The following is a 16,897-nucleotide window of genomic DNA, read 5'->3' on the forward strand; positions in this document are numbered from 1 at the left end:
TGCCTCCCGAGTGATCCGAAGTTCATCCAGCTCCAGTTCCCTAACGCCGTTTCTGAGGAGCTGGAGATGGGTGCACTTCCCACAGATGAAATCAGCAGGGACACTGACGGCGTCCCTCACCTCAAACATTCTGCAGGAGGAACGTTGCACTACCTTCCCTGCCATCCCCTCTAGATAAAAAAAGAAAGAAAGAGCTGACCTGTTATTCACTCCCCTTCTCAGCAAGCACTCTCAGCAAACTCTGCGCCCTGCACGATAACACTTGAAGGAAAAGAAAAGAAAAACTACTTGCCAGTCACAAGCCAGTCCCTTACCTGCAGGCTGTGACGTCACGGTTCAACTTCTTTCGACTTCTATCTGCCCGCGAGCCTTCCTCTTGATCTTAACAGCGTTTTTTTTTTGGTTAGAGGAGGGGGTAGGGAGGGAAACACTGAAGAAGTGTTTTGGGTTGAAGTGTCACTTGACAACAGCTCCTCCACAAATCACCTTCAAGTTAGGGTGAGCACACGGACGTATGCAAATTTCCCCTGCATCAGCCAATCTGCAGCTTTGCTCTACTGCCCTCTGCTGGATGCTTGTCTTCACTTAAACAGCTCGGGTCTCTTGCTGAGTACACCTTCAAGTTAGAGTGAGCACACGGACGTATACAAATTTCCCCTGCAACAGTCAATCAGCATCTCTGCTCTACTGCCCTCTGCTGGATCTAATGGTGCATTGTTGAAAAATGTAGAGAGAAATTTCCTGATATCTATTGCTCTAATTCCAGTTTTTATTGCCAATGCTAATTTAAAGGGATGTGTGAACATCCCTTACCATCATTACTGCAAATCCATAACTTTGTTGATCATATCTTGTGACCAAGCATGAAATTAGTACCAGTGGTTGGTCAGGTGCTGGTCCTAATGGAAATAATGAGCTTCAAACATTACCAAAAGTAAATGTAACCATGTGCTGGTTCCAGTTATGATTAAATTGTTCATAAGGTGGTTCGCACAATTGCGGGCAGCACTGTAGCATGGTGGTTAGCACAATTGCTTCACAGCTCCAGGGTCCCAGGTTCGATTCCCGGCTTGGTTCACTGTCTGTGCGGAGTCTGCACGATCTCCCCGTGTGTGTGGGTTTCCTCCGGGTGCTCCAGTTTCCTCCCGCAGTCCAAAGATGTGCAGGTTAGGTGGATTGGCCATGCTAAATTGCCCTTAGTGTCCAAAATTGCCCTTAGTGTTGGGTGGGGTTACTGGGTTATGGGGATAGGGTGGAGTTGTGGGCTTGGGTGGGGTGCTCTTTCAAAGAGCCGGTGCAGACTCGATGGGGCAATAGCCTCCTTCTGCACTGTAAAAAAATTCTATGATAAGTCGGTTCCGCAAATATCGTCAGTGCTGCCATAAGATTGTTGTCCAGTTGGTCTTCTAGTTGCTCAATGCATTGTTCTTTGAATCACAACGTTGAGATTCTTTTTCTAAGTTTGGCATTTATACTATGGTGCTTTAGCATCTTGCATGCAATTTTTTTTTGTTAGCCGGAAATCAGACAATCTTTTGACAAGGAAAATAAAAAGTAATATCATGTTTTTTCTAAAAGCTAGAATTTGGATATGCCGTAGGTCATTTTGTAAAGTTGGCTGTATGTTTTCACATGGGGAAGGAAGTGTATTCTGCATAACTTTTGTACTGGGGAAATATATATTTCCCAAAACTTTGTGGAGGTGTTGGCTATGCATGTAACCACATATATACATGTTGCACCATTTGGCCATAATGGTCCAGTATTGGAGATATTTCGTGCTTGTCATCCACGCCACCTCTTTGCATTTTCAAAGGCTCCTCAGAATCTATCTCTTCGCTCCATTCTCTTGACTGTTGCTTGGTGTCCATTGTCCCTTCCCAATTAAAAGACAATGTTCCTGATTTGTGAGCTTCATTGGCAAGGATAGTATTCATTGACTATACATACCTGCCCGGAGAAAGTGGTCGTGAGCTGCCGCCTTAAACCACTGTAGTTTGTGGTAAAGGTGCTTCTGCAATGTTAGTAGGATTATGACCCAACAATGAGAGAGCAACTGGGCAATATACATCCAAATCGAAATGGTGTGAGACATGGGATGCAAGTGTGTTCCCATTCATCTGCTCTCTTTGTCCTTCAGGATGGTGGAAGTCACAGAATGGAGTGGTGCTGCTGAAGAATTCTTGGTGAGTCGCTGCAGTGTATTCTGCAGACTGAACACAATACAGCCACACAATGCCATTGGTGGAGGGGATGGATGTTTAGTCCAGTGGATGAGGGGCCAATCCAATGGATCATTGTCCTGAATGGTAATGAGATTCTTGAATGTTGCAGTTGCATTCATCCAGGCAAGTGGAGAATATTTCATGCCACTTTTGTTTGTCGATGGTGTCGAAGCTATGGGGAATAAGAAAGTGAGGTGCAACACTAGGTTCCTACTCTGTTCTAATGATCACAACATAAACATGAATAGTCCAGGGTGGCCCTCGTGAAAAGCAACTTCAGGGGTGACGACCTTTTCACCCAGAAGTAGTGCATTAAAGAAAGTTTGTAATTTCTTTAAAATGTCTGGGTCTGTAATTTTTAGTGTGTTTTAAAGATGTCTTTTAAAAATTTGCAGGACGATGGCGCAGTGCTCAGCAAAGCTGCCTCATGGAGCCCAGGACCTGAGTTCAAACCTGGCCCCAGGTTACTGTGTGTGGAGTTTTCACATTCTCCCCGTGTCTTGAGTCTCACCCCCATAACCCAAAGATGTGTCCGGTAGGTGGATTGGCCACATAAAATTTCCCCTTAATTGGGAAAAAATAAGAAACAGATCTCTTGGGTAGAGGTCAGTTTTTCTGTTTGGCAGAAAAGAAACGGGAGCTCCTAGAGACTATGTGCATGTTGACTTTAAAAGGTCTAAAACCTGAAAAGCTGTGTGACTAGCCCAGAGATGCTGAGCAACTGGGTGCTTCCCAGAAATAGCCAAATAGTAAACTGTTATTACTGGTTGGTTGAAAAGAAACTCTGGAAAGCAATAGAATCATTGAATCTCTACAGTGCAGAAGGAGGCCACTCGGCCCATCGAGTCTGCACCGACCTTACCTAACCTTTTGGACACAAAGGGGTAATTTAGCATGACCAATATACCTAACCTGCACATCTTTGGACTGTGGGAAGAAACTGGAGCACCCGGAGGCAACCCACACACACTGCGAAAGTGCAAACTCCAGACAGTCACTTGATGGAATTGAACCCGGGTCCTTGGTGCTGTGAGGCATCTGTGCCAAATCCACTGTGCCACTGTGCATTGATGATCTGGAAGAAGGAACTGAAGGCACTGTTGCTAAGTTTGCAGATGATACAAAGATCTGTAGAGGGGCAGGTAGTTATGAGCAAGCAGGTGGGCTGCAGAAGGACTTGGACAGGCGAGGAGAGTGGGCAAAGAAGTGGCAGATGGAATACAATGTGGATAAGTGTGCGGTTATGCACTTTGGAAGGAGGAATGGGGAGATGCTTAGGAAATCAGAAGCACAAAGAGACTTGGGAGTCCTTGTTCACGAATCTCTTAAGGATCAGTCGGCAGTTAGTAAGGCAAGTGCAATGTTAGCATTCATGTCAAGATGGCTAGAATACAAGACCAGGGATATACTTCTGAGGCTGTATAAGGCTCTGGTCAGACCCCATTTGGAGTATTGTGAGCAGTTTTCAGTTTTGGGCCCCGTATCTAAGGAAGGATGTGCTGGCCTTGGAAAGGGTCCAGAGGAGGTGCACATGAATGATCCCTGGAATGAAGATTTGTTGTCTGAGGAATGGTTGGCGACTCTGGGTCTGTACTCGTTGGAGTTTAGAAGGATGAGGGGGGATCTTATTGAAAGTTACAGGATACTGCCAGGCCTGGATAGAGTGGACGTGGAGAAGATGTTTCCACTTGTAGGAAAAACTAGAAGCAGAGGACACAATCTCAGACTAAATGGACGATCCTTTAAAACGGAGGTGAGGAGGAATTTCTTCATCCAGAGGGTGGTGAATTTGTGGGACTCTTTGCCGCCGAAGGTTGTGGAGGCCAGATCACGCAGTATCTTTAAGACAGAAGATAGATAGGTTTTTGATCAATAAGGGGATCAGTGGTTATGGGGAGAAGGCAGGAGAATAGGGATGAGAAAAATATCAGCCATGATTGAATGGTGGAGCGGATTGATGGGCCGAGTGGTTTAATTCTGCTCCTATGTCTTATGGTCTTGTGGTGCTCCCAGGACTATTGTGACCCGAGAGAGTTCGTTCGTAGAAGTGTGCCTTGCTGATAATCATATCAATGAAACTCTGAGGTGAAAGCTGTTGTTTGATCTGACTCTTGACCTATCCTGCATGAGTAAAGAACAGTACTCTGGGTAGCTATGTAATGCTGAAGAGCAATGCTTGCGGCTGTGAAGACTTCTTTGATGTAACAACTATTTTACGTGAAATTTATCTTTATGTTTAAAATATCATTTATTTGTCAATTCATGTTTAATTTGTTAGTTTGGATTCATGTCAAAGTAGAAGTTACAAAGCGTAAAATGTTGATAATTCCTTCTTTTGAGGTCATTTTGGTTTATAGTTCTTTCTTCCTCCCATGGGATGTTGAAGTTGGGGAATTGGATGATAATGCCAGTGATTGCCTGGCACTTGTATGGAGTCTGATGAGCCCAAGTCTGGATGTTATTCGAGGAATTGTAATGGAGCTGAATATGGTGCAATAATCACACGTGCCTCTTCTGACCTTCTGAAGGACAGTTCATTTCATAAAGCAACTGAAGATAGCTGTGAAGTGCTTGGGGAACTTGCATAAAAAAAATAAAGTGCATTTTTGCAAGTTATTTGCTGTTAATATCTGTGTCTTGAATTGTTTTAAATGTATGCTCTAGTTTCTAGATTTTTATTTTCTGTCCTCTGATTGTGGGCAGTCAAGTTCCAGACTGTGCACACTCTTTGAATCATGTTGCAGCTGACGACATGTTAAGACAAAACATCTGATAGAGCTCCCAGAATTAGTTATCCAAGATTTCCTGTACACTGTTCAAGTATATTTTATTTGATATGCTTTTGCTATCAAGTACATTGAATACAAAATTCAAACAATAGATTTTCATTGCCCAATCTATACATTACTCATGAACAATGAGATCTTAATTTCAGCTTGGCTTTTATTGTTCAGTGCAGTGTGCACGTTTCATGAGTCTGTGTTCTATTTTCAACTACTTTTCACAGTAACTTCATTGAAGGCAACTTGTGACAATAAGCGATTATTATTATTAAACTAGACGCAGCAATCTTTTGAATCTACATTTTTGTACCTACTTGTTTGGTTTTAATAATTAAGTCACATCCATATTTTTGAGATCTTGTGATTTGGTTTTAGTAGTTGGGTTAACCAATTAATTACAGATTTAACTTTTTGCATGTCATATAAATTCTGATCAAATGATTGTTAGTTTGATGGCTTGTCCATGACCGGTCCAGAAAGGATCAATTTTGCACGGAGGGAAAATGGAAACATCAATTGATTGCTCTTGGGTTCTTCCTAATAGTAGTTTGAAGAGTAGTAAAACCAGAGGCATAGGAGCAGGAGGCAGGTCTGCTTTTTGTATGCCGGGCATGGAAAGAAGAGTAGGTGGGGGAAGGGAGGTTATCAAAAAAACATATTTTGTTTTTTCATTGATCACAGGTTAAATAGAATGAGCTATACAAGTATGTTGAATAACTTTAAATATAGTTAGGAAATTCCAGATCTGAGCAAAAAAAAAACTGGCCAAATAATCATGTTTACCAAGATTCTCCTGCATGACAGCTGGTGTTTAAAAACGCACTCCATGGGCAAAGCTTATTAGACAGGGTGTGGACGATCTGGAGGCCTGTAATGCACCGCCGCCACAGATGCTCCTCCGGGATAATTTGTTTTTTTAAAATGTGAGTATCTATTCTGTATCTATTCTGTCAGCCACACTTTTCTTGTTTCTTCTAAAATGTTCCCGTCTGGTAACAGTCTCGACTTGTTTCTTAATCAGTTGCTCAATACAGTGCCTTGAAATTGATCAGAAACTTATTGATTCACTTTGTCGTTGGCAGTCTGGCATGATATTTCTGTGTTTTTCGGATTATGCACTTTGACAAACAGCACAGGCAAAGGAGCTCTGAGTGATATGAATTGAAGGCCTAATTTCACCAGTGGAAGGGTTTTGATACTGGAGTCAAGGATATTTATTGGAATTTTGTAGCACCTGTACAGAATTTAAGATTGTGATCAAATTACAATTATACACTTTTTTGCTTTCTGCAGAAGGGAGCATATTTTCAAAATAAATTAAACAGTAAACCTGAACTGGGGAGAAATAAAACTTATGAATCTGCATTTATGGGCGAGAATGGAAACTGAATCAAGATGTCCAGTAAAAAGCCATTGGGGATCTGTTTTTAGTTTATGCCTTAATAGATGCATTGAATTGGCTTGGATTGTATAAGAGAGTTTTTCCAAAACAATGTACCTGAAGCTGGTTGCAGAGCAGCTCTGGTTTGTTGGATGTGAGCTAACTTCTGTTGAGATAATAGACACTGGCTGTATGCGTTGTTTCTTGGCCAATATTAATTATATAAGGAACACCTTAAATACACGTTGTAAATTAATTGTATAGGGAACATTTTAAATGCACAATGTAAATCCTCAGGATTGACCTATTGGAATCTAAAATCAGAATTAATAATTCATCTGGTTTCTACCAGTATACCAGTTTTGTAAAACTGTGCAGAATTGCAGATAAGTTTATTTTTGTTCTTCGGACTGCATTTCTATTTTCTTAAAGTTTGCATGTTGTTAGGACTGTCACCACCCTGTTGAATTCCAGAGTGTAATTGTGGCACTTTTTGAATTTTGATCATTATCCTGGTGGCTCGCTTCAGGTATCACTAATTTGGTGGAAATATTTGCTCCCCAGGGGTTTTACTTAAGTGCTGGTTTAAAGAATCCATATGTGGAAAATAGTTACTCCCAAGTTTTCCTGCCAGTACATTCTAACATAGTGACTCAAATTTGAGGTTTTAGTTTGCATCTGTGTCTGGGTTTGGCTTGATTATTTGGTAGGCTTGATCTGTTCTAAGTTGTAGACTGAGTGACTGGTTTCACTTTAACCTAAGAGATCAGCAGTTTAAAAAGTAAAATAAAATACATTTTTACAACAAGACACAACTCCCTTCCCTCCTGCCTTGACAGCAACCAGGTCTCCAAAATGTAAAACAAGCAAGCGCCATTTCTGCTGGAGCCCCACTCTGAGCAAATTTCACCGTCTCCAAATACAGCAACTCCATTATATCCCCAGCCAAGCCGAGGCACTGGAGGGAGAAGCTGACCTCCGTCCCAACACAACCTGCTTGCGAGCAGTCAGCGAGGCGAAGGCTAAAATGTCTGCCCCGTTCCCATCTGCAGCTCTGGCAGGTCTGACACCTCAAATATGGCCTCCAGGGAATCCAACTCTAATTCTGCATGCAGAATCTCCGACATGGTGCTGAAAAACGACCCCCAATATTTTTCCAACTTCGGGCAGGGCTAGAGCATATGGATATGGTTGGCTGGGCCCCTCCCACACCGCTCGCAACTATCCTCAACACCCTCAAACAGCTAGCTAATCCTTGCCTTCGTTATACACTATATGCTATACACTACTTTTAACGTTCAACCCCAGCCTTGCACACAAGGTCGAGGCATTGACACTTCGCACTATAATCCTCCTTCCAGCCCCATTCCCAACTCTTCCTCACAATTGGCCTAAATCCCTTCCATGGACTCCTTATCCTCCTCCATAATCCTGCTGTAGATGGCTGAAATGACCCCACTTGCCAACCCACCCACCGACAGCACCATATGCAACAACGAGGAGGACGGTGCCACCAGGAAGCTCGGGAAAACCTTTTCTTGCAAAATTCCACACCATATACCTGAAGCCCTCCTCATGCTGGAGCCCATACTACACCCCCAGCTCCTCTAAAGTTATGAATCGCCCCTCCAGAAATAGATCCTTCATGTCTATTTGCCCCTTACTCCTCCCATCCCCAGAACCCCTCATCCATCCTTCCCGGCTCGAACCCATGATTCCCTCTTATCAGCATCACCCTTGACCCTGCCCTCAACTTGAAATGCTGCCGAAATTGCCCCCAAATCTTCAGCCTAACTACCAGTATAGGATTACCTGAATCCTTCCCTGGGTTGAATGGTAGCGGTGCATTTGCCAGCGCCCGCAACCCGACCGTTTACCAGAATCCGTCTGCATCCACACTCACAGAGCCTCCGTTTCCTTAATTCCAGCTCTGTACTTTCTCTGCATTTGCCGCCCAGTAATAGTGCAACACGTTCGGTAGGGCTGAGTCCCCCACTGCCGCCCCTCATTGAGCACTGACTTCCTTATCCTCGCTACCTTCCCTGCCCACACAAACAATGAGACCAGCCTGTCCACCCCTCGAAAGAATGACTTTTGCAAAAGACAGGCAGACGCTGGAACAAAAACAGGAACCGTAGCAAAATATTCATTTTTACTGCCTGCACCCGGCTAGCCAATGACTAAGGGAGACTGGCCCATCTCCCCAAATCCTCCTTCACCCTCCCCACCAGGCCCGTAAAATTTAGCGTGCAAAATTGAACCCAGTCCCACGTTACTCGCACCCCAAATACCTAAAGTACGGTAGCCTTGTGGATAGCACAATTGCTTCACAGCTCCAGGGTCCCAGGTTCGATTCTGGCTTGGGTCACTGTCTGTGCGGAGTCTGCACATCCTCCCCGTGTGTGCGTGGGTTTCCTCCGGGTGCTCCGGTTTCCTCCCACAGTCCAAAGATGTGCGGGTTAGGTGGATTGGCCATGATAAATTGCCCTTAGTGTCCAAAATTGCCCTTAGTGTTGGTGGGGTTACTGGGTTATGGGGATAGGGTGGCGGTGTTGACCTTGGGTAGGGTGCTCTTTCCAAGAGCCGGTGCAGACTCGATGGGCTGAATGGCCTCCTTCTGCACTGTAAATTCTATGATAATCTATGATAAAGTGAGTTGTTGCTACCTGAAATGGCTACCTCTCCACTTCTTCCCCTAAAGCTGGAGAAGACGCAACAAAATACACAGGTCAATTCAAATTTTCAATACTGACACAAGACCATAAGACATAGGAGCAGAATTGGGCCATTCAATCATGGCTGATATGTTTCACATCACCAATCTCCTGCCCCCCCCCTCCCAAAATAAACCCTGACCCCTTTATTAACCAAGAACCTATCTATCGCTGTCTTAAAGACACTTGGTGACTTGGTCTCCGCAGCCGTCTGCAGCAATGAGTTTCACTGATTCGCCACCCTTTCACTGAAGGCGAGGCTGTGGCCTCTGGTTTTAGTTTCTCCTACCAGTGGAAACATCCTCTCCGTGTTCACTTTGTCTAGCCCGCTCAGTATTCTGTAAGTTTCAATGAGATCCCCTCCCCCATATCCTTCTAAACTCCACACAGTACAAACCCAGAATCCTCAACCTCTCTTCATATGCCAAGTCCTTCATTCTGGGTATCATTGTTGTGAAACTCCTCTGGACCCTCTCCAACATCAATAGATTTGTGCTGAGTATAAGGATGTCGAGAATTATGAATCCGAAGTAAATGGAGTTGAGGTATAGATCAGTCATAATATTACACGATGGAAAAGAGTGGAGTTCTCAAATGGTTGACCCCTGTTCCTATGAATCTACTTGACAATCTGCCCAGAGAATGGCAAGTATTATTGGCACATTGTCATTCGAGGTCATAGAACATAGAACATTACAGCGCAGTACAGGCCCTTCGGCCCTCGATGTTGCGCCGACCTGTGAAACCACTCTGAAGCCCATCTACACTATTCCCTTATCGTCCATATGTCTATTCCTCCTCATCACAGTTTTAAAGGATTGTGCCTTTAGTCTGAAATTGTGTCCTCTGCTTCTAGTTTTTCCTACAAGTGGAAACATCCTCTCCACATTCACTCTATCCATGCCTCGCAGTATCCTGTAAATTTCAATAAGATCTCCCCCCCCCCCCCCCCCCCCCCCCCCATTATCCTTCTAAACTCCAACGAGTACAGACCCAGAGTCCTCAACCATTCCTCATACGACAAGCCCTTCATTTCCAAGGCCAGCACATCCTTCCTTAGATACGGTGCTCAAAACTGCTCACAATACTTCAAATGGGGTCTGACCAGAGCCTTATACAGACTCGGAAGTACATTCTTGCTCTTGTATTAATAGCCAAGGGCTCAATTGCCAACACAAACAGGAGGGGGAGGCATGGGGCATCCCTGCCTCTTTCCCCAAAATAGTGGGAAGTGCCCTTAATTTGTGTCCTTCGTCATGCTGTCGGATCCTTGTATAACAATTTCTCCCATATCACAAATGTAGGCCCAAACCCAAACTTTTCGAGCACCGCAAACAAACAACCCCACTCCACTCTGTCAAACTCCTTTTCCGCATCGAATACCGCCACGACCAATTCTAGCTTTCTTCCCTCTGCCGGAGAAAGCACCACATTCAGCAACTGCCGCACATTTGACGACAGCTGCCTGCCCTTGGCGAACCCTGTCTGATCCACCTTCAGAGAACATAGAACATTACAGCGCAGTACAGGCCCTTCAGCCCTCGATGTTGCGCCGACCTGTGAAACCACTCTAAAGCCCATCTACACTATTCCCTTATCCATATGTCTATCCAATGACCATTTGAATGCCCTGAGTGTTGGCGAGTCCACTACTGTTGCAGGCAGGGCATTCACGCCCTTACTACTCTCTGAGTAAAGAACCTACCTCTGACATCTGTCCTATATCTATTTCCCCTCAATTTAAAGCTATGTCCCCTCGTGCTAGACATCACCATCTGAGGAAAAAGGCTCTCACTGTCCACCCTATCAAATCCTCTGATCATCTTGTATGCCTCAATTACGTCACCTCTTAACCTTCTTCTCTCTAACGGAAACGGCCTCAAGTCCCTCAGCCTTTCCTCATAAGATCTTCCCTCCATACCAGGCAACATTCTGGTAAATCTCCTCTGCACCCTTTCCAATGCTTCCACAACTTTCCTATAATGAGGCGACCAGAATTGCACGCAATACTCCAAATGCGGCCACACCAGAGTTTTGTACAGCTGCAACATGACCTCATGGCTCTGAAACTCGATCCCTCTACCAATGAAAGCTAACACGCCATACGCCTTCTGAACAACCCTCTCAACCTGGGTGGCAACTTTCAGGAATCTATGTACATGGACACCGAGATCTCTCTGCTCATCCACACTGCCAAGAATCTTACCGTTAGCCCAGTACTCTGTCTTCCTGTTATTCCTTCCAAAATGAATCCCCTCTCACTTTTCTGCATTAAACTCCATTTGCCACCTCTCAGCCCAGCGCTGCCGCTTATCTATGTCCCTCTGTAACTTGTAACATCCTTCCGCACTGTCCACAACTCCACCGACTTTAGTGTCATCTGCAAATTTACTCATCCATCTTTCTGCGTACTCCTCCAGGTCATTTATAAAAATGACACACAGCAGTGGCCCCAAAACAGATCCTTGTGGTACACCACTAGTAACTGGACTCCAGTCTGAACATTTCCCATCAACCACCACCCTTTGTCTTCTTCCAGCTAGCCAATTTCTGATCCAAACTGCTAAATCACCCTGAATCCCATGCCTCCGTATTTTCTGCAGTAGCCTACCGTGGGGAACCTTATCAAACGCTTTACTGAAATCCATATACACCATCAACTGCTTTACCCTCATCCACCTGTTTGGTCACCTTCTCAAAGAACTCAATAAGGTTTGTGAGGCACGACCTACCCTTCACAAAACCGTGTTGACTATCTCTAATCAAACTAATCCTTTCCAAATGATTATACATCCTATCTCTTATAAACCTGTCCAAGATTTTGCCCACAACAGAAGTAATGCTCACTGGTCTATAGTTGCCGGGGTTGTCTCTACTCCCCTTCTTGAACAAGGGGACAACATTTGCTATCCTCCAGTCTTCTGGCACTATTCCTGTAGACAAAGATGACTTAAAGATCAAAGGCTCAGCAATCTCCTCTCTAGCTTCCCAGAGAATCCTAGGATAAATCCCATCTGGCCCAGGGGATTTAGCTATTTTCACACTTTCCAGAATTGCTAACACCTCCTCCTTGTGAACCTCAAGCCCTTCTAGTCTAGTAGCCTGAATCTCAGTATTCTCCTCGACAACATTGTCTTTTTCCTGTGTGAGTACTGACGAAAAATATTCATTTAGCACTTCACCTATCTCCTCGGACTCCAAGCACAACTTCCCACTATTGTCCTTGACTGGCCCTACTCTTACCCTAGTCATTCTTTTATTCCTGACACATCTATAGAAAGCTTTAGGGTTATCCTTGATCCTACCTGCCAAAGACTGCTCATGTCCTCTCTTGGCTCTTCTTAGCTCTCTCTTTAGGTCCTTCCTAGCTAACTTGTAACTTTCGAACGCCCTAACTGAACCTTCATGTCTCATCTTTACATAAGCCTCTTCCTTCCTCTTGACAAGTGTTTCGACTGCTTTAGTAAACTACGGCTCCTTTGCTCCTCCCTGCCTGACAGGGACATACTTATCAAGGACACGCAGTAGCTGTTCCTTGAACAAGCTCCACATTTCCATTGTGCCCATCCCCTGCAGTTTTCCTCTCCATCTAATGCATCCTACGTCTTGCCTCATCGCATCATAATTGCCTTTCCCCCAGATATAACTCTTGCCCTGCGGTATATACCTATCCCTTTCCATCACTAAAGTAAACTTAATCGAATTGTGGTCACTATCACCAAAGTGCTCACCTACCTCCAAATCTAACACCTGTCCTGGTTCATTACCCAGTACCAAATCCAATATGGCCTCGCCTATCTACATACTGTGTCAGGAAACCCTCCTGCACACATTGGACAAAAACATACCCATCTAAAGTACTCGAACTATTGCGTTTCCAGTCAATATTTGGAAAGTTAAAGTCCCCCATAAAAACTGCCCTGTTGCTTTCGGTCCTATCCAGAAGCATCTTTGCAATCCTTTCCTCTACATCTCTGGAACTTTTCGGAGGCCTATAGAAAACCCCTAACAGGGTGACCTCTCCTTTCCTGTTTCTAACCTCAGCCTATACTACCTCAGTAGATGAGTCCTCATCAAATGTCCTTTCTGCCACGGTAATACTGTCCTTGACTAACAATGCCACCCCTCCCCCTTTTTTACCACCTTCCCTGAATCACTGAAATATCTAAACCCCGGCACATGCAACAACCATTCCTGTCCCTGCTCTACCCATGTCTCTGAAATGGCCACAACATCGAAGTCCCAGGTACCAACCCATGCCGCAAGTTCACCCACCTTATTCCGGATGCTCCTGGCATTGAAGAAGACACACTTTAAACCACCGGTACACTCCTGCAACTTTGAAACCTTACTCATGACCTCACTACCCTCCCGAAGAGCATTAGCAAATTTCCCCCCCAGGATATTGGTACCCCTCTGGTCCAGGTGTAGACCATCCCGTTTGTAGAGGTCCCACCGACCCCAGAATGAGCCCCAATTATCCAGAAATCTCAAACCCTCCCTCCTGCACCATCCTTGTAGCCACGTGTTCAACTCTTCTCTCTCCCTATTCCTCGTCTCGCTATCACATGGCACGGGTAACAACCCAGAGATAATAACTCTGTTTGTCCTAGATCTACGTTTCCACCCTAGCTCCCTGAATTCCTGCCTTACATCCCTATCCCTTTTCCTACCTATGTCGTTGGTACCTATGTGGACCACGACTTAAGGATGCCAAAAACACGATCCGAGACATCACGCACCCTGGCACCTGGGAGACAATACATCAACCGCGAGTCTCTCTTGTTCCCACAGAATCTCCTATCTATCCTCCTAACTATGGAGTCTCCAATGACTAATGCTCTACTCCTCTCCCCCCCTTCCCTTCTGAGCAACAGGGACAGACTCTGTGCCAGAGACCTGTACCCCATGGCTTACCCCTGGTATGTCACCCGCCCCCCCAACAGTATCCAAAGTGGTATACTTGTTACTAAGGGGAACGACCACAGGGGATCCCTGTACTGTGTGCTTCCTCCCAGCCCCTCTCACCGTCACCCATCTATCTTTTATTCTTCGGAGTAAATACCACCGGTATACTCCTGCAACTTTGAAACCTTACTCATGACCTCACTACCCTCCCGAAGAGCATTAGCAAATTTCCCCCCCAGGATATTGGTACACCTCTGGTCCAGGTGTAGACCATCCTGTTTGTAGAGGTCCCAAACGTTCCCAGAATGAGCCCCAATTATCCAGAAATCTGAAACCCTCCCTCCTGCACCAACCCTGTAGCCACGTGTTCAACTCCTCACTCTCCCTATTCCTCGTCTCGCTAGCACGTTGCACGGGTAACAACCCAGAGATAATAACTCTGTTTGTCCTAGATCTACGTTTCCACCCTAGCTCCCTGAATTCCTGCCTTACATTCCTATCCCTTTTCCTACCTATGTCTTTGGTACATATGTGGACCACGACTTGGGGCTGCTCCTCCTCCCCCTTAAGGATGCCGAAAACACGATCCGAGACATCACGGACGATGGCACCTTGAGGCAACACACCAACCGCGAGTCTCTCTCATTCCCACAGAATCTCCTATCTATCCCCCTAACTATGGAGTCTCCAGTGACTAATGCTCCCCCCCCCCCCCCCCCCCCCCGCCCCGCCCTTCTGAGCAACAGGGACAGACTCTGTGCCAGAGACCTGTACCCCATGGCTTAACCCTGGTAAGTCCCCCCCCCCCCCCCCCCCAACAGTATCCAAAGCGGTATACTTGTTACTAAGGGGAACGATCACAGGGGATCCCTGTACTGACTGCTTCCTCCCAGCCCCTCTCACCGTCACCCATCTATCTTTATTATTCGGAGTAACTACATTCCTGAAGCTTCTGCCTATGACCACGTCTGCCTCCCGAATGATCCGAAGTTCATCCAGCTCCAGTTCCCTAACGAGGTTTCTGAGGAGCTGGAGATGGGTGCACTTCCCACAGATGAAATCAGCAGGGACACTGACGGCGTCCCTCACCTCAAACATTCTGCACTTCCTTCCCTGCCATCCCCTCTAGATAAAAAAAGTAAAAGAAAGAAAGAGCTTGCCTGTTATTCACTCTCCTTCTCCACAAGCACTCACTCAGCAAGCACTCACTCAGCAACCTCTGCACCCTGCACGATAACACCTGAGGGAAAATAAAATAAAAACTACTTACCAGTCACCAGCAGGCTGTGATGTCACGGTTCAACTTCTTTCTACTTCTACCTGCACTGAGTGCTGAATTTGGTGCTTTTTGAGTGCTATAGTAAGAGTTTGGTGACCGAGGGAGTTAGGTGAGGAGGGACTAAGGTGCTCCTTTCATTTTGTTTCCGACATTTCCGCAAAGAGTGCGAAGAGAGCCAGGAGTTTACAGAAAGTGTAGCTGACTGGGAGCAGAGTCGGAGGGCAGAGATCTAGTTAGTCCACACGGCAGCTATATTCTGTAAGGTAAGAGGGGATGGAGGCTAGGCTAGTGAGGGATACCACTGGTGTCCCCGCTGACTATACCTGCGGGAAGTGCACCCAACTTCAGCTCCTCAAAGACCGTGTTAGGGAACTGGAGCTGAAGCTGGATGAACTTCGGATCATCCGGGAGGCAGAGGGGGTGATAGATAGGAGTTACAAGGAGGTAACCACACCCAAGGTACAGGACAAGAATAGCTGGGTTACAGTCAGGGGGAAAAAAACAAACAGGCAGACAGTGCAGGGATCCCTCGTGGCCGTTCCCCTTCAAATCAAGTATACCGTTTTGGATGCTGTTGGGGGGGGGGATGACCTACCGGGGGAAGGCCCTAGCGGCCAGGTCTCTGGCACTGAGTCTGGCTCTGGGGCTCAGAAAGGAAGGGGGGAGAATAGAAAAGCAATAGTTGTAGGAGATTCAATGGTTAGGGGAATAGATAGGAGATTCTGTGGTCGCGAGCGAGACTCCCGGAAGGTATGTTGCCTCCCGGGTGCCAGGGCCAGGGATGCCTCGGATCGTGTCTTCAGGATCCTTAAGGGGGAGGGTGAGCAGCCAGAAGTCGTGGTGCACATTGGTACCAACGACATAGGTAGGAAAAGGGGTGTTGAGGTAATAAACAAGTTTAGGGAGTTAGGCTGGAAGTTAAAAGCCAGGACAGACAGAGTTGTCATCTCTGGTTTGTTGCCGGTGCCACGTGATAGCGAGGCTAGGAATAGGGAGAGAGTGCAGTTGAACACGTGGCTGCAGGAATGGTGTAGGAGGGAGGGCTTCAGGTATTTGGATAATTGGAGCGCATTCTGGGGAAGGTGGGACCTGTACAAGCAGGACGGGTTGCATCTGAACCAGAGGGGCACCAATATCCTGGGAGAGAGGTTTTCTAGTACTCTTCAGGAGGGTTTAAACTAATTTGGCAGGGGAATGGGAACCGGATTTGTAGTCCAGCAACTAAGGTAGCCGATATTCAGGACGCCAAAGCGTGTAATGAGGCAGTGGGGAAGGGAACACTGACAAAGGAGAGTACTTGCAGGCACGGAGATGGGTTGAAGTGTGTATACTTCAATGCAAGAAGCATCAGGAATAAGGTGGGTGAACTTAAGGCATGGATCAGTAATTGTGACTACCATGTGGTGGCCATCACGGAAACGTGGATAGAAGAGGGGCAGAAATGGTTCTTGGAGGTCCCTGGTTATAGATGTTTCAATAAGATTAGGGAGGGTGGTAAAAGAGGTGGGGGGGGGGGTGGCATTATTAATTAGAGATAGTATAACAGCTGCAGAAAGGCAGTTCGAGGAGTATCACCCTATTGAGGTAGTATGGGTTGAAGTCAGAAA

At 45.9% G+C, this 16,897-nt stretch overlaps 1 protein-coding gene across 6 annotated transcripts in view; it reads left to right on the top strand.

Annotated features, from left to right (window-relative positions):
- ptpn4a (protein tyrosine phosphatase non-receptor type 4a) overlaps positions 1–16,897 on the top strand; it is a 428,661-nt gene that overhangs the window by 47,075 nt on the left and 364,689 nt on the right. The gene's annotated exons all lie outside the window — the stretch shown is intronic.

Source organism: Scyliorhinus torazame, chromosome 2 (genome assembly GCF_047496885.1).
Source record: "Scyliorhinus torazame isolate Kashiwa2021f chromosome 2, sScyTor2.1, whole genome shotgun sequence".
Lineage (NCBI taxonomy): Eukaryota > Metazoa > Chordata > Chondrichthyes > Carcharhiniformes > Scyliorhinidae > Scyliorhinus > Scyliorhinus torazame.